The sequence below is a fragment of the Rhipicephalus microplus genome, chromosome 3, assembly GCF_043290135.1.
Source record: "Rhipicephalus microplus isolate Deutch F79 chromosome 3, USDA_Rmic, whole genome shotgun sequence".
Lineage (NCBI taxonomy): Eukaryota > Metazoa > Arthropoda > Arachnida > Ixodida > Ixodidae > Rhipicephalus > Rhipicephalus microplus.
The window spans coordinates 168,392,638-168,419,738 of record NC_134702.1 but is presented as its reverse complement, the minus strand read 5'-3'; positions in this window follow the sequence as shown (position 1 = coordinate 168,419,738).

Genomic DNA, 27,101 nt, shown 5'->3' with positions numbered 1-27,101 from the left:
TGATGGTACTTTGGAAATGTCGGCTTTGGTGTGTTTAGCAGGAAAGTATCATCGGTGCGCCACCTTTTTAGGGAGCGATCAGGAAGGAGGGGAAAAGCTTTTGCCATAAAAATACTATAAAGTTCGGCGGCGATGGTGGCCACCCACCACCGAGCCCAACAAGGGGACGCTACAAGGTTGACTAGTGAACACTTGGAGACGCCAGCCATGCATCGCCGCTATAACCGAATATAACTACCCAAGGTTGGGTAACTACACAGGGTTAACCCTCGCCGCCAGGAAATTCTGAAGCAAACGGAAAAGAGGAGAGGACAGGACAGATAAAAACTAGAGATAAAGACGAAGATGTAGGAAGAGAGAGATAGGAAAAGGCGACTGCCGATTTCCCCTGGATGGGTCAGCCCAGGGGTGCCGTCTACGTGAAGCCGGGGCCAAAGGGGTGTGTTGCCTCTGCCGGGGGGCCTTAAAGGTCCAATCACCCAGCGTCGGCTCAACCCCCAGGATCCCCTTTTCCCCGGACACGGCAAAGCCACGCACGGCTAGGCGTGGGAGGGAGCCGAAACTCCCCCGTTAGCTCGGGTCCAGTTCATTTTTACGATGAATAGTGTGCAGGTAAGAACACCACCCTGGGGGACGCCATTTTCTTGCGTAAACCACTTCGATAAGGCATTACCAACACGAACCACAAATGTACGGTCAGAAAGGTAGCTTTCAATAGTATTCAGCATGTTTCCTGACACTCCAAAAGATCGCAGGTCACGGAGAATGCCAAAACGCCATGTCGTGTCGTACGCTTTCTCTAAGTCGAAAAATACAGATAGGCAGTGCTGTTTATGAATGAAGGCATCCCTGACATAAGATTCAAATGCTACCAGTTGGTCAGTTGTCGACCGGCCAGACCTGAATCCAGCTTGATGACGATCAAGGAGGCCATTGTATTCAAGGTAATACATAAGGCGGCGATTCACCATTTTTTCGAACACCTTGCCCAAATAGCTGGTCAGCGCTATAGGCCTGTAACTAGCAGCAAGTGTGGCTTCTTTTCCTTGTTTAAGGATCGGTATGATAACTGCCTTTTTCGAGGTCATGGGCAGACGCCCAGAGGACCATACACTGTTGAAAAGATTGAGGATGACGTCAAGCGTTTCTTCGTGTAGGTGTTTCAGCATGCCGTAAGTAATTCTGTCCGAGCCAGCTGCTGAGCTGTCGCACTTTGCCAGTGCTGCCTTTAGTTCACCTATAGTAAATGGGGCATTGTACCCTCCCACCGATGGCCTGTCATCACGAATAGGTTTACGTTCCTCGGCAAGTCTGTATCGCCTAAAGGAGTCTGTATAATGTGCTGAGCTCAAAATATACTCGAAGTGTTGGCCTAAGGCATCTGCCTGGTGTTCAAGTGTATCACCAGCAGTACTAACAAGGGGCATCGAATGAGTGCTGTGCCCTTGGAGTGCTCTTACTCTGTTATAGACCTTATGTGTGTCAGTGTAAGAGTTCACGGATGAGAGGAAGGATTGCCAGCTCTGTCGTTTAGACTCTCGTCGGACACGTCTACCGTTTGCTTTTGCACGCTTAAAATTCACCAAGTTTTCGACTGTAGGGTACCTGCGGAATTTCGACCATGCTTTGTTTTGATTGTCACGAGCACTTTTGCACTCAGAGTTCCACCAAGGTCGTCTTTTGTTCCGTGTATTGTTAGATGTATGTGGGATGGATTGCTCTGCGGCCTGTACAATGTGTAGTGTGACCAACGCTTCCGATTCATCGATGCCTAGGGTTTCAATTGATGAGTGCGATAGTTTTGAGAGTTTTCGGAATTTCGTCCAGTTCGCACCCTGGTCTCGAAACCTGGATACAATCACAGTCATTGTACTCGTATTTCCTTTGTATTTTAGACAAACAGGAAAATGATCACTTCCATAGAGGTTATGAATTACAGCCCATTCAGTGGTTGCCAAGAGTGAAGGAGATCCGATAGCAAGATCTATTGCTGTGTATGAGTAGTGCGCTGCGTTAAAGTATGTTGGCTCTTTTTTATTAAATATACAGGAGCCGGAGGACAACAGAAAGTTTTCGATTAAGGAGCCTCGAGAATCCGTTCTTCTACATCCCCATAAAGGGTGGCGCGCGTTAAAATCTCCGACCAACAGAAATGGATGCGGAAGCTGGTCGATGAGCGTTTCAAATTCGTTAGTAGAGAGTTGGTGGTCTGGAGGGATGTATAGTGAACACACGGTTGTTACTCGTCCAAAAATTAGGGTTCGTATTGCCACTGCTTCTAAGTCAGTAACCAGAGTGAGGCTTTGAGACGGAACTGCTTTCTGCACCACAATAGCGACACCACCAGATGAATGGGAAGTGCCCTTTCTGTCCTTTCGGTATACCACATATCTTTTCAAAAGGCTAGTGTGTGTGGGTTTTAGGTGTGTTTCCTGTAAGCAAAGTATGTTTGGTTGGTGTTGTGCAAATATTTCATAGATGTCGTCTAAGTTCTTAAGTAAGCCTCGGCAATTCCATTGGATAATATTTTCGGCAGCCATTTTTATGAATAAGGAAAAGAGCGTGACTTATTCACACTTCGCTGCCTTTATTAGGAGGCTTAACTGGCGGGTGTCTTTTCCCTCTGAGGCGATCTATGGAGCCCCGCCTCACTTGGGAGGATTCCGTCAGCATCTTAGACGCTGAGGATCCTGGTGTCACTTCCATTGCCTTCGGTGGACCCTCAGAAGCTAATGGAGGTTTGTCAGAAGAGACAGGTGTCTCAGTTGTCTGTGTGGTCCCTGGGGTCTGATGAAGTTCGACCTCCGGGACGTGAAAGGTTGGTGCAGCCTGTGGCTGCTTGGTGGGGGGCAGAGATGTGCACGCAACAGCAAAGCTGTATTGCGTGCCCACCGTCACTAGACGCCGCCCGGCCCCCCGGCGCGCTGCGTCAGCGTACGTTCTTCCGGAGAAGAGTGACACCTTCTTCCGGGCTTCAGAGAATGTTATGTTTTCCATTACTTTAATCTGGATGATTTCCTTTTCCTTTTTGAAAATTTCACATGTCCGCGAGTACGCTGCGTGCGGCCCGTGACAGTTAGGGCACTCTGTTTGCGTGGAAGTACAGCTCTCTGTTGGGTGCTCATGATCACCACATTTTGCACATGTTTGTTTTCCGCGACAGGTATTCGACCCATGTCCATATTTCTGGCATTTGTAGCACCTTCTAGGGTTGGGTATGTAGGGGCGGACCTTGCAGTGAAGGAACGCAGCTTTCACGGATTCTGGCAGAGTGGAGCGGTTGAATGTAAGTACTATGTGAGGCGTCACCACTTCTTCATTGTTTCGCCTCATGGTTATCCGGCGGATGGCGACTACGCCTTGCTCTCGAAAGCCTTCAAGGAGGTCAGCTTCAGTTTCTCGCATCAGATCACGTTGTGAAATGACGCCTTGAACAGTGTTAAGGCTGCGATGGGGGGTGATAGACACATTCAGGTGGGCAAACTGCTTCTGTTTAAGGAGAGTGTTTGCATGCTCTTTCTGGCTTACTTCAACAAGATCACCGGATGACAGTTTCTTTGCGTCGTACTTTTTGCCTATTAAGTTAGCAAGGGTTTTGGCTATCAGGAAAACCGACAGTCCTGCAACAGAGGCGTTATCTGCCAGAGAGTGTATGACTAGGAAGCGTGGGAAGTGCTCACAATCGCTTCCGGTTCGTTTGGAGCTTTCATCGGTGCGGTTCCTTTTCAGGGACCGATCATTGAGGGGGGGGGAAAGATTTTGCCATGTGGTGGACTTCATGTTCGGCGGCGATGGTGACCACCCACCACCGAGCCCAACAGGGGGACGCTACAAGGTAGAACACTTGAAGGCGCCAGTCATACATCGCCGCTATAACCAGATATAACTACCCAAGATTGGGTAACTACACAAGGTTAACCCTTGCCGCCAGGAAATTTAGAAGTAAACAGAAGAGAGTAGAAGACAGGACAGATAGATAGTGAGAAATAAAGACGAAGATGTAGGCAGAGAGAGATAGGAAAAGGCGACTGCCGATTTCCCCTGGGTGAATCAGCCCAGGGGTGCCGTCTACGTGAAGCTGGGGCCAAAGGGGTGTGTTGCCTCTGCCGGGGGGCCTTAAAGGTCCAATCACCCAGCGTCAGCTCAACCCCCAGGATCCCCTTTTCCCCGGACACGGCAAAGCCACGCACGGCTAGGCGTGGAAGGGAGCCGAAACTCCCCCGTTAGCTCGGGTCCGAGGTGTCGCTACACACCAAACGCCTACTTGCGCAGGCGCCCCTGCGGGGTGATCTGTGGTCGATCTACTCTCTCGAAACCCTCACAAAAATGGGTCGAGCAAACTGTTTGTTTCAAGGAAACTTACAAGTCGTTCGTTAAGTTTTATTGGCACAAGAGCATCTAAGGCCAAAGAGCGCCAGTACAAGTATTGTTTCGTTTCGGTCATTAGATTAAAATTTAATCAAATGATTAAAACATGATTAAAAATTGATGATGATGATGATGTTTGATGTTTTATGGCGCAAGGGCCATTTCACGGCCAAAGAGCGCCAGTTCATCTTACTAAAAAAAATGGACAATGATTGTGATAAGCGGCTGTATAAGGGCCATGAAATTCCTCGCCGTAAGGCGGGTAAAAACATACAAGTAATAAAATCATGACCATGCCGTGAAAGGTGTGTGTGGTGTGAATAGATGACAAAAGTTGGTGATAATAAAAGACGATGGTGGATATGTATGGCATTAGCACAAGTGCCTCACTCGTTCATACCCTTGCGTCCAAGGGCCGTGAGGCAAGTGCTTTCTTGTGTAACCACCGCAGCAAAAACCTCTCTGGAGAGGTCATGCTACGGGATGCCTGGGTATATGATATAAAAACTATGAATTTATTTAAAAAACAGTAACAATGATTTGTGACTAAAAAGCGGTTCCATACCGACGAACATTGCAGGGTGTAAAGGTATATGTTGTCGGTAGGGTAATGGAAAGTGTTGTTTTCTTACAGTATCCAATTGTTTGCACTCAATTAAAATGTGAAGGACTGTCAATGCTTCACCACATCTGTCACACAATGGTGTATCGCCACCGGACAAAAGGTGTGTGTGTTTCGTGTATGTGTGTCCTATCCTGAGTCTCATTAGTATTACATCTGTATGATGCGATTTTGATACTGGCAGCCAATGACCAAGGTGTGGCTTAATAATGTGTAGTTTGTTTTGTGTGTGTGTATCCCACTTGCTCTGCCAGTGATATATGGTGTTTTTTGGCGCAAGGGCCATTTGATGGCCAAAGAGCGCCAGTTCATGGGACAGGAATGTGGACAATGGTTGCGATTAGCGGCTGTATAAGAGCCATAAAATTCCTCGCAGTAAAGCGGGTAAAAACATACAAGTAATAAAATCATGACCATGCCGTGAAAGGTGTGTGTGGTGTGAATAGGTGACAAAAGTTGGTGATGATGAAAAACGATGGTGGACATGTATGGCATTAGCACAAGTACCTCACACGTTAGTACCCTTGCGTGCCAGGGCCGTGAGGCAAGTGCTTTCCTGTGTAGCCACCGCAGCAAAAACCTCTCTAGAGAGGTCGTGCTACGGTATCCCCAATTATATGATATGAAAATTATGGATTTCCTTTAAAAACGCTAATAATGATTTGTGACTAAAAAGCGGTTCTCTACCGATGAACATTGCAGGGTGTAAAGGTATATGTTGTCGGTAGGATAGTGGGAAGTGGTGTCTTCTTAGAGTGTCTAAATGTTTACATTGAATTAAAACTTGAAGAACTGTTAATGTCTCACCACATTTATCACACAATGGTGGATCACCACCGGACAAAAGATGTGTGTGTGTCGAGTATATGTATCCTATCCTGAGTCTTGTTAGTGTTACCTCTGTTAGACGTGATTTTGATACTGGTGGCCAATGGCCAAGGTGTGGCTTGATAACGTGTAGTTTGTTTTGTGTGTGTGTATCCCACTTGCTCTGCCAGTAGTCCCTGAGGTTTCGTTTGAGAGACGGCTTCAGAACAAGGACCGGGATTGATATGGGTGTAGGGGCAGTGTTTTTGTGGACGGATGCAGCGAGCTGATCCGCCCTCATATTGCCTTAGATTTCACGGTGCCCTGGCACCCAGCACACTACAACATGTTGTTTTAGTGTGTAGAGTGTGCACAAAAAGGAGCAAAGTGAGACAAGGACCGGGTTTTTTGTTTTTTAAGACGGTGCAGAGCCGTTACCACACTGAGGGAGTCTGTATAAATTACTGCTTTTTGTATTTGTAGTTGTTTGATGTGTTTAGCTGCCACAAGTATCGCGTAAGCTTCTGCTGTGAAGATACTTGTGCCTGAATGTAGAGGGCCAGCATCCGAAAAGGATGGGCCGACAGCAGCGTAGGACACAGAGGAGTTGGACTTGGAAGCATCCGTAAAGAACTCAGGACGTGTGTATTTGTGTTGAAATTCCAGGAAGTATGTTCGGATATGGGCAATGGGCGCATGTTTTGTAACTTTTAGAAAGGACACATCGCAGTCTATAGTCTGCCATTGCCACGGTGGCGGATATGCTACAGAAGCCATTAAACTGTGTTCTAGTGAGACTCCAGTTTCCTCGGCTAGACTTTTCAGGCGAACTGAGAAGGGCTGCCTCATCGAAGGCCTGTTTTGAAACAGGAATGAGCTCGACAAATCATTAATAGTAGAGTATGAGGGGTGCTTCTTATCTGCTTTCACCTTAAAAAAATAAACAAAGGACATATAAGTTCTCTGCAGATGAAGCGACCACTCATTTGACTCAACATAAAGGCTTTCTACGGGGCTGGTGCGAAAAGCACCCGTAGAAAGGCGGATGCCCAAATGGTGCACGGGGTCCAGCCTCTTCAAAGCACTTTCAGTTGCAGACTGATAAACAACGGCCCCATAATCTAAGCGGGTGCGAATGAGGCTTCGATACAGATTTATGATGATGATGATATATGGTGTTTTTTTGGCGCAAGGGCCATTTGTTCGCCAAAGAGCGCCATTTCATCTTACTAAAAATATGGACAATGATAGTGATAAGCGGCTGTATAAGGGCCATAAAATTCCTCGCGATAAGGCAGGTAAGAACATACAAATAATAAAATGATGACCATGCCGTGAAAGATGTGTGTGGTGTGAATGATGACAAAAGTTGGTGATAATAAGACGATGGTGGATATGTATGGCATTAGCACAAGTGCCTCACTCGTTCATACCCTTGCGTCCAAGGGCCTTGAGGCAAGTGCTTTCCTGTGTAGCCACCGCAGCAAAAACCTCTCTAGAGAGGTCGTGCTACGGTATGCCCGTGTATATGATATGAAAATTATGAATTTCCTTTAAAAACGCTAATAATGATTTATAACTAAAAAGCGGTTCCCTACCGACGAACATTGCAGGGTGTAAAGGTATATGTTGTCGGTAGGATAATGGAAAGTGTTGTTTTCTTATAGTGTCCAATTGTTTACATTGAATTAAAACGTGAGGAACTGTTAATGCCTCACCACATCTATCACACAATGGTGGATCACCACCGGACAAAAGATGTGTGTGTGTCGTGTATGTGTGTCCTATCCTGAGTCTTGTGAGTGTTACCTCTGTTAGGCGTGATTTTGATACTGGTGGCCAATGGCCAAGGTGTGGCTTGATAACGTGTAGTTTGTTTTGTGTGTGTGTATCCCACTTGCTCTGCCAGTAGTCCCTGAGGTTTCGTCTGAGAGACGGCTTAAGATCAAGGGCCGGGATTGATATAGATGTAATGGCGGTGCTCTCATGGACGGATGCAGGGAGCTGATCCGCCCTCCCGTTGCCTTGGATCTCACGGTGCCCTGGCACCCAGCACACTACAATATGTTGTTTGTGTGTGTAGAGTGTGCACAAAATGGAGTAAAGTGAGACAAGGACTGGGTTTTTTTTGTTTTTTAAGACTGTGCAGAGCCGTTACCACACTGAGGGAGTCTGTATAAATTACTGCTTTTTGTATTTGTAATTGTTTGATGGGTTTAGCTGCCACCAGTATCGCGTGAGCTTCTGCTGTGAAGATACTTGTGCGTGGATGTAGAGGGCCAGCATCCGAAAAGGATGGGCCGACAGCAGCGTAGGACACAGAGGAGTTAGTCTTGGAGGCATCTGTGAAGAACTCAGGACGTGTGTATTTGTGTTGAAGTTCCAGAAAGTATGTTCGGATATGGGCAATAGGTGCATGTTTTGTAACCTCTAGGAAAGACATATCGCAGTCTATAGTCTGCCACTGCCACGGTGGCGGGTATGCTACAGGAGCCATTAAACTGTGTTCGAGTGACACTCCAGTGTCCTCAGCTAGACCCTTCAGGCGAACTGAGAAGGGCTGCCTCATTGAAGGCCTGTTTTGAAAAAGAGTGGAGCTCGCCAAGTCATTAATAGTAGAGTATGAGGGGTGCCTCTTGTCTGCTTTCACCTTAAGGAAATATACAAAGGACATGTAGGTTCTTTGCAGATGAAGCGACCACTCATTTGACTCAACGTAAAGGCTTTCTACGGGGCTGGTGCGAAAAGCACCCGTAGAAAGGCGGATGCCCAAATGGTGCACGGGGTCCAGCATTTTCAAGGCACTTTGAGTGGCAGACTGATAGACAACGGCCCCATAATCTAAGCGGGTACGAATAAGGCTTCTATAGAGGTTCATGAGGCATTGCCTATCACTACACCACGTAGTACGTGACAACACTTTTATAACATTCATGGCTTTTAAACATTTTGTTTTTAAATACTTTATGTGTGGTACGAAGGTCAACTTGTTGTCCAAGATTAAGCCTAGGAATTTATGCTCCGCATTCACAGACAGACGTTGGCCGTTCAGTTCAATGTCGGGTTCTGAGTGCATGCCTCTCTTTCGAGCGAACAAGACACACGTGCTTTTTCCTGGGTTCAGCCGGAATCCGTTTTCCTCTGCCCATTTGGAGACCTTGTTTAAACCTAACTGAACCTGTCGCTCACACATTGCTAGGTTGCATGACTTAAAGCCAAGCTGGACGTCATCGACATATGTGGAATAGAACATGTTGCGGGGGATGGACAGGTGCTGATGATATATGGTGTTTTTTGGCGCAAGGGCCATTTGATGGCCAAAGAGCGCCAGTTCATGAGACAGGAATGTGGACAATGGTTGCGATTAGCGGCTGTATAAGAGCCATAAAATTCCTCGCAGTAAAGCGGGTAAAAACATACAAGTAATAAAATCATGACCATGCCGTGAAAGGTGTGTGTGGTGTGAATAGGTGACAAAAGTTGGTGATGATGAAAAACGATGGTGGACATGTATGGCATTAGCACAAGTACCTCACACGTTAGTACCCTTGCGTGCCAGGGCCGTGAGGCAAGTGCTTTCCTGTGTAGCCACCGCAGCAAAAACCTCTCTAGAGAGGTCGTGCTACGGTATGCCCGGGTATATGATATGAAAATTATGAATTTCCTTTAAAAACGCTAATAATGATTTGTGACTAAAAAGCGGTTCCCTACCGACGAACATTGAAGGGTGTAAAGGTATATGTTGTCGGTAGGATAGTGGGAAGTGTTGTCTTCTTAGAGTGTCTAAATGTTTACATTGAATTAAAACGTGAAGAACTGTTAATGCCTCACCACATTTATCACACAATGGTGGATCACCACCGGTCAAAAGATGTGTGTGTGTCGTGTATATGTGTCCTATCCTGAGTCTTGTTAGTGTTACCTCTGTTAGACGTGATTTTGATACTGGTGGCCAATGGCCAAGGTGTGGCTTGATAACGTGTAGTTTGTTTTGTGTGTGTGTGTATCCCACTTGCTCTGCCAGTAGTCCCCGAGTTTTCGTTTGAGAGACGGCTTAAGATCAAGGGCCGGGATTGATGTCGGTGTAATGGCAGTGCTCTCGTGGGCCGATGCAGCAAGCTGATCCACCATCACGTTGCCTTGAATCTCACGGTGCCCTGGCAACCAGCACACAACAACATGTCTGTTGAGTGTGTAGAGGGTGCACAAAATGGAGCAAAGTGAAACGAGGACAGGGTTTTTTTGTTTTTTAAGGCTGTGCAGAGCCGTTACCACACTGAGGGAGTGTGTATAAATTACTGCTTTTTGTATTTGTGATTGTTTGATGTGTTTAGCTGCCACAAGTATCGCGTAAGCTTCCGCTGTGAAGATACTTGTGCCTGGATGTAGAGGGCCAGCATCCGAAAAGGATGGGTCGACAGCAGCGTAGGACACAGAGGAGTTGGACTTGGAAGCATCTGTAAAGAACTCAGGACGTGTGTATTTGTGTTGAAGTGCCAGGAAGTATGTTCGGATGTGGGCAATGGGCACATGTTTTGTAACTTCTAGAAAGGACACATCGCAGTCTATAGTCTGCCATTGCCACGGTGGCGGATATGCTACAGGAGCCATTAAACTGTGTTCTAGTGAGACTCCAGTTTCCTCGGCTAGACTTTTCAGGAGAAACTGAGAAGGGCTGCCTCATCGAAGGCCTGTTTTGAAACAGAAATGAGCTCGACAAATCATTAATAGTAGAGTACGTGGGGTGCTTCTTATCTGCTTTCACCTTAAGGAAATAAACAAAGGACATATAAGCTCTCTGCAGATGAAGCGACCACTCATTTGACTCAACATAAAGGCTTTCTACGGGGCTGGTGTGAAAAGCACCCGTAGAAAGGCGGATGCCCAAATGGTGCACGGGGTCCAGCATCTTCAAGGCACTTTGAGTAGCAGACTGATAGACAACGGCCCCATAATCTAAGCGGGTGCGAATGAGGCTTCTATAGAGGTTCATGAGGCATTGCCTATCACTACCCCACGTAGTACGTGACAACACTTTTATAACATTCATGGCTTTTAAACATTTTGTTTTTAAATCACACTATCAGTGGCACGCGCTATCAAAACTAAAACAGAAAACAAATCTTCAACTACGGACGCGCTGACTTAAAAAAAATGAACGATATGCTGGAAACCTTAACTGTTAATCTTGAAACTGGGTTGCAGGATCGTACAATGAATGAAAACTGGTGTCTATTTCGCGACAAGCTCAAAGAAATTCAGGCATCTTGTATTCCAAAAACGGTAATAAGCTCTAGGACGAACGACCCATGGTTTACCCGTGACGTCAAACGGCTTTTAAACAGGAAAAAAAGGGCCTACAGAAAGTCAACTCGAACCAACGATCCTGATGACTGGCAAAACTACAAACAGATTTCTACTTTAACTGAACAAACAATACGTGAGGCAAAACATAAGTATTTTAATATTACGCTCCCAAGTATTATGAAAACCGACCCAAGCAAAATCCGGAGTATTATAAACCCCAAGAACAAAAACACGGTACCCGTCCTAACCAATGCAACCGGGGTTAAGTTATCCTTGCAAGAATGTGCCGAACATTTTAACAAAACCTTTGCCAAAGTTTTCACTACCGAGCTACCTTTAAATGACTCTTTTGATCCGTCGCAACCAAACATAGATTCCAGTTTTACGCCCATTGTAATTACAGCCCATGGCGTGGCATGCGCTATCGACCACCTAGCTTCCAAGACTAGCCCCGGGCCTGACGGTATAACAGCGAAGCTCTTGAAAATAACTTCTCCTTACTCAGCTTACCTGCTTTCGTTGTTATTTCAGCAATCCCTAGATTCAGGTTGCTTGCCGGACGATTGGAAATTTGCCCATACCCTACCATTTTTCAAATCTGGCGACCGGTCTGATCCCCTTAACTATAGGCCCACTTCACTCACTTCAATCAGCTGCAAGTTGCTGGAACATATTCTTTTCACACATGTTGTAACCCACCCTAATCAGAATAACTTCTTCATTAGCAATCAACACGGATTTAGGAAACATTTCTCATGTCAGACACAACTTTTTGAGCTGGTCACTGACCTCCACGTTTCGCAGCACAGGTTGCTTTGTACCGATGCCATTTTTGTCGATTTGTCGAACGCGTTCGATCGGGTTCCACATCAGCGTCTAATGGCTAAAATTTGTAACCTTAATCTGGATGACAAAACAACCCACTGGATTCGTAGTTTTTTAACAGACCATTTGCAATCTGTAAAATTAAATGACCACGTTTCTGACCCAGTGGGTGTCTCATCAGGAGTCCCCCAGGGGTCAGTACTTGGCCCTTTACTGTTTCTGATTTATATAAACGACCTCGCATGTAACATTTCCTCGTCAATTCGTCTCTTTGCCGATGACTGTGTGATATATAGAGAAATAGTAACTTCCGATGATGTTTCTACACTCCAGAATGATTTATTTACTCTAACTGAATGGTGCGAAAAATGGCTGATGAAAATAAACGTAGAAAAAACTAAGCATGTGCAATTTTCTTCTACGACAAGATCCGAAACTTATAATTACCTAATAGATAATGCCGAAATAGAAACAGTTTCATCTTTCAAATATCTGGGAGTTACATTCACCTCCGATTTAAGCTGGACCCCCCATATAGAAAAAATCACATCGAAGGCGTGTAAAAAGCTCGGCCTGCTCAAGCGTCAACTTTATTTAGCTAATTCAGAGACACGACTTCACGCGTATAAAGCTCTTATCCGCTCTTCACTAGAATACGCGCAAATCATCTGGCATCCACATCAGATGTGTCTGACTAACATGCTTGAATCCGTACAGAACAAGGCCGCGCGCTTCATTCTGTCATCGTACTCAAGATACCAGAGTGTATCCGCCTTGAAGGACGAACTTAATCTCCCCCCTCTCACCGAACGCAGGCAGTTGTCAAGATTAACTTTTTTTCACACCCTGTACCATCATCCAACACCATTCGCTCGCAAATTTATACTCCCGGCACCCTATACGTCCGCACGCGCTGACCACGCTCACAAAGTTGGCTCAATTTTTGCCCGAACAAACAAATATCAGAACTCACCCCTTGTTCTGGCAATCAATGAATGGAATTCTTTACCTAGCAGCCTAGTGGACCAAACAGACACCTCTTCTTTTGAAACCGCACTCCTCGCTTTTCTAGCTATTTAAATACCCTGTAACTTGTCTTGATCATGTTCATCTTTTATAGGCTGTAAATTTGTGTTCCTGCCTTCCAAATACCAGATTTTCTGTCACTTTTACACTTTTTTTATATGTTTCACGCTGTACTTTGCAATTGTGTACTTTTGCTGCCTTTATAATATTGTAATGTCACTTTTGTTGTGTTGATTCTTTCTTTTTACAATATTGTATGTTGTGTCGGCTTTCAACCCATTCCTCCCCTGTGTAATGCCCATTTGGGCCCTTAGGGTACCTAAATAAATAAATAAATAAAAATAAATAAATATTTGATGTGCGGTACGAAGGTCAACTTGTTGTCCAAGATTAAGCCTAAGAATTTATGCTCGGCTTTGACGGACAGACGTTGCCCGTTCAGTCGAATGTCAGGTTCAGAGTGCATGCCTCTCTTTCGAAAGAACAAGACACATGTGCTTTTTTGTAAATTAAGTCAAATTGCGTTTTCATCTGCCCATTTGGAGACCTTGTTTAAGCCCAGCTGAACCTGCTGCTCACACATTGCCAAGTTGCATGACTTGAAGCCAAGCTGAACGTCGTCAACATATGTACAATAGAACATATTGCAGGGGATGGACAAGTGCAAAGAATTCATTTTGATAATAAAAAGTGTGCAACTAAGCACACCACCTTGTGGCACACCTGTTTCCTGGACAAATGTTGGGGAGAGAGCACTGCCCACGTGAACACGGAATGTCCCGTTTGACAGGTAACTTTCGATTATATAAAACATTCTTCCACGCACACGAAGGTGGGACAGGTCTCTTAGATTTCCAAAACGCCATGTTGTATCATAAGCCTTTTCGATATCGAGCAACACAGAGAGAAAATATTGTTTATGGACAAAGGCGTCTCTGATCTGTGCCTCGATACGAACAAGGTGGTCTGAGGTGGATCTACTTTATCGAAACCCGCATTGAAATGGGTCGAGCAAATTGTTTGTTTCAAAGATATGTACAAGTCGGCAGTTTATCATTTTTTCGAAGACTTTGCACAAGCAGCTTGTAAGTGCAATAGGCATATAACTTGAAGCTAAAGAAGGGTCCTTGCCCTCTTTCAAAGTGGGAATAATAATAGCCTCTTTCCAGGAGGTAGGGATAGTGCCAGAAAACCGGATAGCATTGTACAAAGTAAGGTTTTTCGTGTTTCTGCTGGTAGATTTTTTAACATTTCAGACACCACACGGTCAGAACCTGGGGCAGAAGTACTGCAGGAGTTTAGAGATGTTCGGAGCTCAGCTAGACTGAAAGCTTGGTTATATGCTTCGTATCTAGTGGATTTGTGTTCGAGTTTCTGCTTTTCTATTCTTGTTCTGTATTTTTGAAAAGTGCCAGTATAGTGGGACGAGCTGGATACCCGTTCAAAATATGCACCGAGGAAGTTTGCCTGATCTTCCAAGGTACCACCCTGAGTGTTTACGAGTGGGAGTGAGTGTACTTTTCTTCCTGCTACCCTACAAACCATGTTCCAAACTTTGGCCTCTTGTCTATATGAATTTATCCCTGATAAAAACTTGTGCCAACTTTCTCTTCTGGCCTGCCGACGCGTTCTCCTGCCTCGAGATTTCATTTTCTTAAAGCTCTCAAGGTTTTCCGCCGTTGGCGAGTTCCGCAGCAACCTCCATGCCCTGTTCTGTTCCTTTCGCGCATTCTGACACTCAGTGTTCCACCACGGGACATGTCGCTTGCCGGGCAGTCCAGACGTTTGTGGAATGCACTTGGCTGCTGCGTCAGTAATAAAGGCGGTGAAGTACTGCACAGCTTCATCTATGCCTAATCCGCATATGTCAGTCCAATTTAAGTGAGTAAGCTTTTGAAATTGTTCCCAGTCGGCTTTGTTTACCAGCCATTTGGGAACATGTGGAGGACATTCATATATTATTGGTGTACTCAAAACTAAAGGAAAATGGTCACTTCCGTATGGATTATTTATGACTTTCCACTGAAATAATGGTACAAGTGAAGGAGATGCGATACAGAGGTCTATGGAAGATGATTGATTTGTGGGGTTTAACGTCTCAAAACCACCATATGAATATAGGTCTATAGAAGAGTAAGTTTTGTTGGCAACGTTATAGTATGTTGCCTCTTTCCTATTCAACAGACAAGCACCTGATGAAATGAGGAATTCTTCAATGAGACGACCTCGTGCATCACAACGAGAGTCACCCCACAGACCATTATGTGCATTCAGGTCCCCAAGGACCAGATAACGTTCAGGTAGTTCGTCTATTAAAGACTGGAATTGAAGTTTTTCACGACGGTGGTGCGGAGGTATGTACAAAGAGCAGACAGTGACAAGTTTGTTTAGAATAACTGCTCGGACAGCCACCGCCTCGAGGGAAGTTTTAAGGGGTAATTGTGTGCATGCTATTCCTTGACTAACTATAACCGCTACACCACCGGATGGTGGTATGGCATCATCTCTATCCTTTCGGAAGATTACGTACTTACGTAAAAAGTTTGTGTTTGTTTTAAGTGTGTCTCTTGTACACACAGCACTCTTGGATTGTGTTCATAGAGGAGTTCTTGTAAGTCATCCAGGTTTCGAAGAAGGCCTCGGATGTTCCACTGTAATATTTCTGTCTGCATATTTATACAAGAGAGATGCTGCTGTGTGTACAAAGAGTATCCTGTGTAGGAGTTAGCTCGTTAATTCAGGTGGCAGGACGGTCGTGCAGCCTCGTTATTGGTTTTTTTGTTTTTCTTGGCGCGCTCCAAGGAGCCGCGCCGCAGTTTTGGTACCAAGGGTACCGTTGTATCCATTGCCTCCTCAGAGGCACTGGATGCCTGCATATGCGAGCTGGTGGTTCGGATTTTAGGCCTCGCCTGGTGAGGTGAGGAGACCTTGAGACCGGAGGACCCTGGAGTCTACAGCCTCAATTTGCTTGGAGGAGGAGTAGACTGAAGTACTGCCGCCTTGGGGCAGGCGCCACAGCCGATGGCTCGCTTTGCGCTGGCCGAAGGGGTGGCGAGGGCTGGTGCGGCGTTGCCCCCTGACGTGCCGCATCAGCACATGTTGCGCCGTAAAATGGCGACACTCTTCGTCTTGCTTTTTTGAATGTGATGTTTTCTTTGACTTTAAGAGTGATTATTTCTTTCTCTTTCTTCCAGGCAGGACACGAACACGAATACGCGGCGTATTCCCCGTCACAATTCGCGCAGTGAGGCGTAGTAACACAGTTATCAGATGGGTGGCCGTGGCTACCACATCTTGCACAAGTTTCCCGACCCCGGCAGTTCTGCGAGCCATGAATAAATCATTGACATTTATAACACCGTCTTGGATTGGGAATGTAGGGACGGACAGAGAGTTTGATGTAGCCTGTGTCTATAGATGAAAGCAGTGTCCTAGATGCAAAAGTGAGTATTAAATATTTGGTAGGTATTTCTTTGTTGTCGCGTCTGATGACGATTCGTTTCACGTCCGTGACATTTTGCTCTTTCCACCCTTCAAGCAGTTCCTGTTCAGACATTTCAAGAAGGTCTGCTTCTGAAACAATTTCGCGTGAGGTGTTCATTGATCTATGAGGTGAAACAGATACTGGGATATTACCAAATGCTACGAGACTGCCAAGTTTTTCATAGTGGTGTTTTTCAGGCAGCTCAAGGAGAAGGTATCCGCTAGCCATCTTTGTAACCTTGTATCCTGAGCCAAAGAGCTCAGTCGGAGATTTAGCAACAAGAAATGGAGATATGGCTCTGGCTTGTTTTCTTGGGTTTTCGCTGTGCACAACATAAAATTTTGGAAAGCATTGTCTGGGTTGGCTGAAAATTGATATTTCATCGGTGCGTCCCCTCTTAAGCGAAAGACGATCTAGGAGACGGGGAAATGCAGGTGTTCCCATAGTAGTGTGCTTTTTTTCGGCAACAATGGCGACCACCATCTATGGAGTCCAACCAAGAAACGCTGAAGCATTTAATAGCATAAGGCTGCAGACGCCAGCCGTACATTGCCACTATAACCAAATATAACTACTCAAGGTTGAGTAATTACACAAGGTTAACCCTTGCCACCAGGAAACTTGGAAGTAAACAGAAGAGAGAAGTAGACAGGACAGACTAAAAAAGAGAGATAAAGATGAAGTTGTAGCGGAGAGAGATAGGAAAAGGTGACTGCCGATTTCCCCTGGGTGGGTCAGCCCAGGGGTGCCGTCTACGTGAAGCCGGGGCCAAAGGGGTGTGTTGCCTCTTCCGAGGGGCCTTAAAGGTCCAATCACCCAGCGTCGGCTCAACCCCCAGGATCCCCTTTTCCCCGGACACGGCTCAGCCACGCACGGCTAGGCGTGGGAGGGAGCCCAAACTCCTCCATTAGCTCGAGTCCGTGGTGTCGCTACACACCAAACGCCTACTTGCGCAGGCGCCCCTGCGGAGCGAAAATTGAAGTAAACCTCTCAGTGAAGTCTTATGCATTCTTTCTTTTCCAATACAGGACGTCATGCCAGCAACGCCATGCGTAACTTATAATGGTGTCGTCCCTGAAGATGCAGAGTTTTTCTAGCTGACAAAGTGTTTTCAAGTGACTAATGCTGAGGAAGGACTTGTCGCAATTATGTGTGCAAACTGGGTGTTCAATGTTCAATATGCTTGTAAAGCGTTCAACAGCATCGTCACCGTCGAAAGATTTTTTCTTGAGCTCAAGAAGACAACACCAAGGTCTGCTGTTGCGTAGTTCTTAAATATTGTAAAATCCACATAGCCATATGATAATGCCGTATGGTAATGGTCTTTCACATTTGCCTTACTGCATATTTTTTTATGTTTGATTGTATTAGGGATTAAAAATTTATTGATTATTATTACCGTTTTTAGTGCCATATTAATTTATTTTGCATTTGCTTCACAATTCGTGCATGTTTCTTCTTTTGCATAGCTGGGCACACATGCTATCAAATAACCCATGGTCATTGAACTTCTTAGTTATTACCATATTACATTCCTGCAAGACAGGACTATTGTGCAATAGTTTTCGCTGCTTGTTTGTTAATCTAAATAAAATTGCACTGCCTTGGTTATGGTCAGATTATATTATGTGGGCCATTGTGATATAATGCACATTGCAAGAAGCATGTGCAAAATTTTGAAATAAATATTAATAATTTAGAGAAAAACTGCCTTGTGGTACTTGTTCTTGATATTTATTCTGCAAAAATTCATATTCATTTCTATAATGCATCAAAAACAGACTTTTTTAAAAGTGAGAGCGATGTGCATCAACATAACACTGTTGTTTTTATATATGCACAATATCTTTAACTTGCTAAGACTGAACCATGATTTACCCATGCCAGGTTTAATTGCAAATTAAGTTGCTGAAAAATATGTGTATTGTCTGCATCCTGCAATAGACAGGCACACTGCTTTGAGTATCATATATCTTGAATTGCAAATGTGGGTATGTGTGGGTGCATGTGTAGAAATGCATACAGACAAGTATACAAGGCACCCTTTGCATGCTGTGTTGGCTCACAGCCTTCAGCGGATATACATGAGACGTGCGGTATTTAATAAGAGTCTAGATATTCAACTGTATGACATAATTAAAAGCATGCTGCTTATATATATGACATATGAGCTAGTTAAATGTTATGCATTTACATTTTATTTATATATACTTCAAGTCTTGTTTGTGTCCTTTACATCTTTAATAGCATGTGTCGTGCATACCCGTTAATGCTCTGTGGAAGTCGATATATAGCCATCAATATTCGTGCACATGTATATATTGACTTCACCCTCTCGTGAAGCGGAACACTGCAGCGCACGCCTATCGATATAGCAGAGGGTGCACACTTTTTCAACACCTTTGAAAAAGGTTGTTCCAGTTCAAAACACCCTAACCCCCTAAGTTTCATTTTCTCTAAGGTGTTCCCATAACACCCTTTTGGTAGGGTGTATCTGAAAACCCCCATAGGGTGTTACTCTGGCGACAAGCCAGTTTACACCGTTAAGGGTGTAAAAATTTACTGTGCACCAGGTCAATCAGCAATTGATGCGAACAATGATCATGATAGGCGGCTGTAAGAAGGCCTTAACATTCCTCGCGCTAACACAGGTAAAAACATAGACGCATTGAAACTATGACACTGAAGAGAAATATGTGCAGTGAAAGTAGTTCAGCTTGTTTTGGTTTTTTATGATGCAAAGCCAGCTTAGGTCATCATGAAGCAAACACATGGTAAGATTCTCTTAAAATGTTGGAATGGTTTGCCGAGTCCTTGCCTAGGCAAGAACCTTGAGGATACCAACCATAGCTAAAAGATTGCGATCGTCTTCTCAAAAGTGGGAAGCCTATTTAGACGATGCAGTATATAGATTTAAAGTTCGTCTGAAAAACCTGCTTCTTTTAGAAAGCTAAAGACTTCGTAGTTATCAACAAGCGCGTTTTCAATTAAAATTGGTGGATATGTAGGCTCTAACGTCGCAAAACCACCAAATGATTACGAGAAATGCTATAATGGAGGGCTCCGGAAATTTCGACCACCTGGGGTTCTTCAACGTGCACACAAATCTGAGAACACGGGCCTCAGCATCTCCAACGGATATGCAGCCGCAGCCGGGATTCGATTCCATGATCTGCGGGTCAGCAGCTGAGTACCTTAGCCACTAGACCACCGCAGCGGGGCGTCTTCCCTTAAAAGCAGTGCAGGATGAAGAGGCATGTTCATTGTAAAACACGATAAAATGTGTTTTTTTTTCGCAATTCTTCTAGTTTAGTGCATGATGATGATGATATATGGTGTTTTTGGCGCAAGGGCCAATTGATGGCCAAAGAGCGCCAGTTCATGGGACATGGAATGTGGACGATGATTGTGATTAGCGGCTGTATAAGGGCCATAAAATTCCTCGCGGTAAGGCGGGTAAAAACATACAAGTAATAAAATCATGACCATGCCGTGAAAGGTGTGTGTGGTGCGAATAGATGAACAAAGTTGGTGATAATAAAAGACGATGGTGGATATGTATGGCATTAGCACAAGTGCCTCATTAGTTCATACCTTTGCGTCCAAGGGCCGTGAGGCAAGTGCTTTCTTGTGTAGCTACCGCAGCGAAAACCTCTCAGGAGAGGTCATGCTACGGAATGCCCGGGTATATGATATGAAAACTATGAATTTCTTTTAAAAACGCTAGCAATGATTTATAACTAAAAAGCGGTTCCCTACCGACGAACATTGCAGGGTGTAAAGGTATATGTTGTCGGTAGGATAATGGAAAGTGTTGTTTTCTTATAGTGTCCAATTGTTTACATTGAATTAAAACGTGAGGAACTGTTAATGCCTCACCACATCTATCACACAATGGTGGATCACCACCGGACAAAAGATGTGTGTGTGTCGTGTATGTGTGTCCTATCCTGAGTCTCGTTAGTGTTACCTCTGTATGATGCGATTTTGATACTGGTGGCCAATGGCCAAGGTGTGGCTTGATAACGTGTAGTTTGTTTTGTGTGTGTGTATCCCACTTGCTCTGCCAGTAGTCCCTGAGCTTTCGTTTGAGAGACGGCTTAAGATCAAGGGCCGAGATTGATATGGATGTCATGGCGGTGCTCTCATGGACGGATGCAGCGAGCTGATCCGCCCTCACGTTGCCTTGGATCTCACGGTGCCCTGGCACCCAGCACACTACAACATGTTGTTCGAGTGTATAGAGTGTGCATAAAGTAGAGTAAAGTGAGAGGACAGGCTTTTTTTTGTTTTTTATGATTGTGCAGAGCCGTTACCCCACTGAGGGAGTCCGTATAAATTACTGCTTTTTGTATTTGTAGTTGTTTGATGTGTTTAGCAGCCACAAGTATCGCAAAAGCTTACGGTGTGAAGATACTTGTGCCTGGATGTAGAGGGCCAGCATCCGAAAAAGATGGGCCGACAGCAGCATAGGACACAGAGGAGTTAGACTTAGAAGCATCTGTAAAGAACTCGGGACGTGTGTATTTGTGTTGAAGTTTCAGGAAGTATGTTCGGATGTGGGCAATAGGTGCATGTTTTGTAACTTCTAGAAAAGACACATCGCAGTCTATATATAGTCTGCCACGGTGGTGGGTATGCTACGGAAGCCATTAAACTGTGTACAAGTGACACCCCAGTGTCCTCAGCTAGACCCTTCAGGCGAACTAAGAATAGCTGCCTCATCGAAGGTCTGTTTTGAAACAGAATGGAGCTCAACAAATCATTAATAGTAGAGGATGAGGGGTACTTCTTGTCTTCTTTCACCTTAAGGAAATATACAAAGGACATGTAAAAATGTTCGCTACTCATGGACTCCCTGATGTAGTCATATACGACAATGGTCCAGCGTTCGTGGGTAAAGAATACAAGGTCTTCTTGCTTAGAAACGGCCTCCGACAAATTCTTGTACCACCTTATCACCCAGCCTCTAATGGAGCAGTGGAACGTGCAGTACAGACCATTAAACAGAAGCGGAAGAAAGCACAGCCATAGGATGATTTACACGTATAGATAGCGAGAATTTCTCTCATGTACCAGCCACTCCGCATGAAGCAACAGGTTGTAGTCCCGCTGAACCTCTCAAGGGCCGGAAGTTGAAAACGGCATTGGATTTACTACGGCCTGACTTTCGGACCACAGTGATGTCTCAACAGATCTCTCAGAGTCTCCGGGTCTTCAGAGGATCGGCAGGAGCCGTAGCCATGGGAGAGGCATGCTTTGTGACTGCTACGAAAGATGTGTCACAGTCTATAACCTGCCACTGCCATGGCGGGAGCCGCAGAGCGGGGGGGGCTGAGGTGGTATTCAAGCACCGGGACATCTGTTTCTGCAGCTAGGTCTCTAACACGCAGCGAGAAAGGGCGTGCCATTGCGTGTCGATTGCAAAAAAGTTGAGAGCTGGACAGGTCGTTGATGGTGGAATATGCGGGTTGCTCACTGTTCGCATTTACTTTAAGGAAATATATGAAGGAAGAATATGTTCTCTGCAGATGGAGTGACCACTCGTCCGATTCTACATAAAAGCTTTCAAATGGGCTTGTTCTAAAGGCGCCTGTGGACAGGTGGATGCCTTGATGATGAACAGGGTCCAACATTTTCAGAGCGCTTGGCGTGGCAGAGTGACAGACTATTGCCCCATACTCAAGGCGTGAGCGTATGAGGCTTCTATACAGATTCCTGAGGCGCTTTCTGTTGCTGCCCCACATTATTCGTGACAGCACCTTTACGATATTCATTGTTTTCAAGCATTTATTTTCAAGATGTTTTATATGCGATACAAAGGTTAACTTCGCATCTAGAATTATACTTAGTGTACATTAGGAACTTATGTTTTGTGTTAACGGGTAGACGCTCACGAAGTGTTATTTTGGCGATTCGCTGCGCTACACGAGAAAGCGAAGTGTACTTTGGAAATGAATGAAGTGGCAATTGATGGGTTTGTAGTACAACGTACATTTGTTATTTTTGCGCCTGTGTCTCATCGTCGGACCACGCTGTCTTCGTGAAAGTAGCACCTGTGGCAGACGCCATCTTAAATGACTAGAGAACAACTCACCTACACATGTGGAAGTGTGCCTGGAAGTAAACAACACGATGGACGCAGCCATTGCACAGCATGTGCAACGGCAGATTTCTGTACAAGCCACTGGTACCGAGGCTACACACTTGTTGCAGTGAAGCAGTGAAGTGAGATTGGCGAATGCACTTGGCGGCAAGTTTACTTTGCTGCGAGTGACAATGAACTTTTTCGTGTGACAGTGCGCAAATGACGCAGCGAAGAGTACTCTCTCAAAGTGCACATAAGTTGCCGCGTGTGACAGGGGTAGTGGTGTAAAGTTTGTGGTGGTGGCACAATTGGTTCCGTCATGTTCAATGCGCCACCAATTGCACAGCATTGTGTGGATGAAATCGTTGAAGGAATGGTGGGTGGCTTTCACAGTAAAGTACTGCTGTCAAATCTTCCATTTCTGTAGTACAAAGGGTGTTCCACTGAAAAATGAAACATCAAAATAGCACCGCAAAGATGGATGCCCATCCTGCTATAGGAGAATGTACCCAGACATCTAGGGATGCGATTGAAGCCCCCACTGTGGGTCAGAGCTTATAAGATAACACTCTTATTCCAAATTTGATGATTGAGGAGCAGTGAGATGTTATCAGATTTCTGATAGTGGTAAGTGTTAAACCGGTAACGTAAACGTAAAAAATTTGTCACATGATGGATGCAGATGTCCGACAAGCTAAAGGCAAGGAGGACGTCTGCAGCAGAATCTCAGTGTTGATCTTCAAAACGCACTGAAGGTGTGATAAAGTGGGTGCAGTACTCCGTTGTTGCAGAAGGAAAGCTATACAAGCACGTTTATAGGTGGTAGCTAGTTTTTCAACAGTACTCGCGAATACACCAACGATAAAGCAATAGTGAAATATGATCGATTCCTTTGTTTTGAACCCACGTCCTATTTTCCAAGCCAGAACATATGGCAGTGGTAATTTAATTCAATTTGGTCTTTTCAGTACATGTCTCATTTTGCAGTGTGTTTATTTCAGTTTTTTTTCTGACAAGAACTTTTTATTGCTGCATGTACTCAATAAAACCAAACCCCTTATTTTTCGAAGCTTCTGGCTCGAAGTAAAGCTATGTGTACACCCCTACATCGCCATGCAAGCAGAACTTGTATTTTGAAACATTTTACATATATTTCATTGCTTATTGCATTTTGTACATGACCAGAGTATGATTTCACTGCATTATTAAAGGTAAATTTTTATGAAGTAGCTAAGCGAACCCCAAGTGATTCTTAAGAATTGTGATGTTGAACAGAAGAATCTCTACTAGACTACAAAACTTGCTGTTGTGAATCTTGTGATACCTTTGTCAAGGTGATGCATTGTTTCTGTAGGAGCGTGACAAGCAAAGTATGTGCTTTTAATTGGTTTAATTGTGGGTTCTGCTTTATGATGCTGGTGGGAGCATTATTGCATTGTATTTTTTATCTTCTTTTGCAAGATTTCTTGTTTGGAAAACATGAATGTGCAATGGGTATTTGGTTAAAAAAATAACCGTGAGATTTCCTCTATGATCGCAACAAATGCCTCATTGGCACTTTAAGAATTAAGAATGTGCTTTTTGAGTTATGTATGTACAATTGCATAATGAAACCTCGTTAGTAAAACAAATAATAGTGCATAGTTAAACACACTGAGAAGCAGAGTACTAGGTTTGCTTTGCCTAGTGTCGGTACTCTTTATTTCAGTTGTTCTGTGATATAGCTGGGACGACCTGCATGTGTGCGAGTGCACACGTGTGTGTGTGTCACATTATACATATACATTGATGTGTGATCCTCTCTTTCACTCCAAAAAACATTTCTGGGTACACTACTGAATTTCTTTGAGGGGTACGCAAAAATTATATTACTTGACAATCCCTTATGATGTCTTTTTGTGATGACACTGTCATTGAACGAAATTTTTAATAATGGTATCAATTAGCAAAGTTAAAGCAACCAAGTTAAAATGTTTTAAGCTCTTATTATTTTTATGTATGCACCTATTTTGTAGCAATTTTCTGGAGGAATCTAGTACTATATAGTTGGACATTGCAGATGTAACTAACACCACAATAATTCTAATCACACCTAATTCCAATTGTCTTATTTGAAACTACTTTAGATTCCATTTAGATGGTGTTCAGCAAGATTGCAGTGAAAATGATGCACCCCACCTCTGGCTGCGAGGCCTGGCCAGCAGGAGGATCATGTGTTTCAGCAGGTGTCTCACTGCAGGTGGCACCTCCATCTGCTGCCAGCTGACTGGTCCCAAGTGGAGGAGAGGGTGCCCCACTCCCATGCTCAACAAATGGCATGAAAAAACCTTCAGGAGGGCATCGATCTCCTAGAGCAACTTCAGCGAATTTTCTGCAGTCTGCTGATGTCAGCTCAGGACTGTTAAGGAAAGCACCACCAAAGGCCCGCTGTACAACTGCTTGGTACTTGCAAAAGGCTCCTTGGTTGCCGGCGAAGCAGCTGCATAAACCTACATCTGCCCTTACCTCATACATCCTATTCCCCAATGAGCTTGGCATGTTATAGACATTTTCTTCAATTTGGATGATTGAGCTATGTGAAACTTCAGGCATTTTCTGGAGCACGTGCTGAAAGCCAATTTTATGAGAATTTTCACGATGATTTGCATGACGCAGAAGCCTTGTTTCGAAGTATTTTCCCAATTTTTCCAACACGAATTCCATTAGGCTACTGCATTATAAGCTTTGGTCCGGCTGAGGATTACATCTTTGAGGATCTGGACAGATGCCTCGGAATAGTTGTTGGTATTCTGTCCTCTAGTAACTACCCTAGCTCGGTACAATAGCACCCACTTGTGTACCCGTTCAAGGAGTGCGTCTACTCTTTGGATGTAGGATGAATGAGGCAGAGATCGTAGATATGCCTTGGCTTTCTCTAGCTCGCTGACATCCTTTGCATCTGAAACATATGAAGGGATCTGAAACATATGAAACATGGATATGTATCACCTAAATTTTAATAATCTTCATACTATTCTTTTGTGCAGTCAACCAGTGAATTGAAAAGGAATAATCTTGCCTGATTCGGTCATGAGAAATTGATTTTGAGATAATTCAGCATGTTGAGCATCTATTCTCTATAGGTGACTTTTTAGAAACTACAACTTTCACTTGGTTACTAGTCTGGAGCAATTATTAAACATAAATTAGTTATTCATAAATGGGATAATCATTCGTTCTTTTTCTTTATATATGATTGCGGGCAATCTGCGGCTGTGCAGTGCCATGCATATTTGAGGAGCCAAAAAAACGAGATGAAATTTCGTAATGGTGGGTGGGAACAGGAAGTGACATTAACTTTACAACAGTCTGTTGAGACCTGTTTTGGAATGGAGGGTCTGCGCGGTGTGGAGAGCTGTAACATTTTAAAAATGTGATTACCGCGGTCTGCTGTATGACTCTGCTAGCTTGTTTGGAGATGTTGAAATAGCCAGTGCCTGTTTACTGTGCCTTTGAGACAAAAATTGGCTGGCATTAGTTCAGATGCTAAAATATGACAGGTGTGACCTGCCATACACTTACAAGAACTACTGCCAGAGCATGCAATTATTAAGTCATTGTCACGAGGTGCAGACACCAGGGGTACAGCTGCCTTGTTTCCTCTCATACTCGCTGCAGATGATGCTATAAAGGCTCGATAATTTGATGAACAATATTTTCACTTCTGTGGAATGATGAGGTCATGTAATGTGTAACAATAATTAGAAGATAGACCGGAAAAAAAAAGGCGTGCTGCTTACTCAGGCTTACTTATGAAACATACTTGCTCTTAGGGCTCAATTGTACTCAGCCTCATTAAAGTTTTCATCAGGTGGATTCACTGGGACTCAGACTCATTAAAAGTTTTCTCTGCAAATATTACTTAGACTTGAATTTGCCAAAATATAATTTTGCCAGGCTTAAAAAAGTCAGATTCACTGCTCAGTCGGAGTATGAGCGAGTACACTCATGAGTCCGCCAGCGTATAATTAGCTTGTTTTTTTTTTTACTTCATGGTAGCACTGCTCTTAAATGCCAATCTCTCACATAATCACAGCTCTGTATAATACCTTTTGACCTCATACCTTCAAATACAAGTTATTAGTAGTTGGAGCTCGGTAGGAAAATTTTTATAGGGACGTGACTGGCACGAGCTGTCTTTTCAGAAACATCCCATAAGAAACTGTTCGGGGAAATCAATGCACCTTATCTGTTCTTATCCGTTGTTCATGCCTCTTTACTAAATATTGAGCTGGCAATTCGAAAATAGTGCATTCAAATATGTCTGTGTTGACATTAGTTAAAGCTTGAGTTCACTGAAGGCTGATAGTAGCGTTGAAGATGACTAGACAGAATTGTTGGTTGGCGAAAATTGTAGAGCTCATGCATTCACTCAAGAAATATATTTTGTGCTTAGGGCTCACTCCGTCTCATTTCCTCAGCCAGGGTTACTCGATCTCGAACAAACTAAAATATTACTAATGTCAACTCTCACAGTTGACTCGGTGGCTCAATGTGACTGTGAGCGAGTTTGAGTGACTAGACTAATAAGTGTC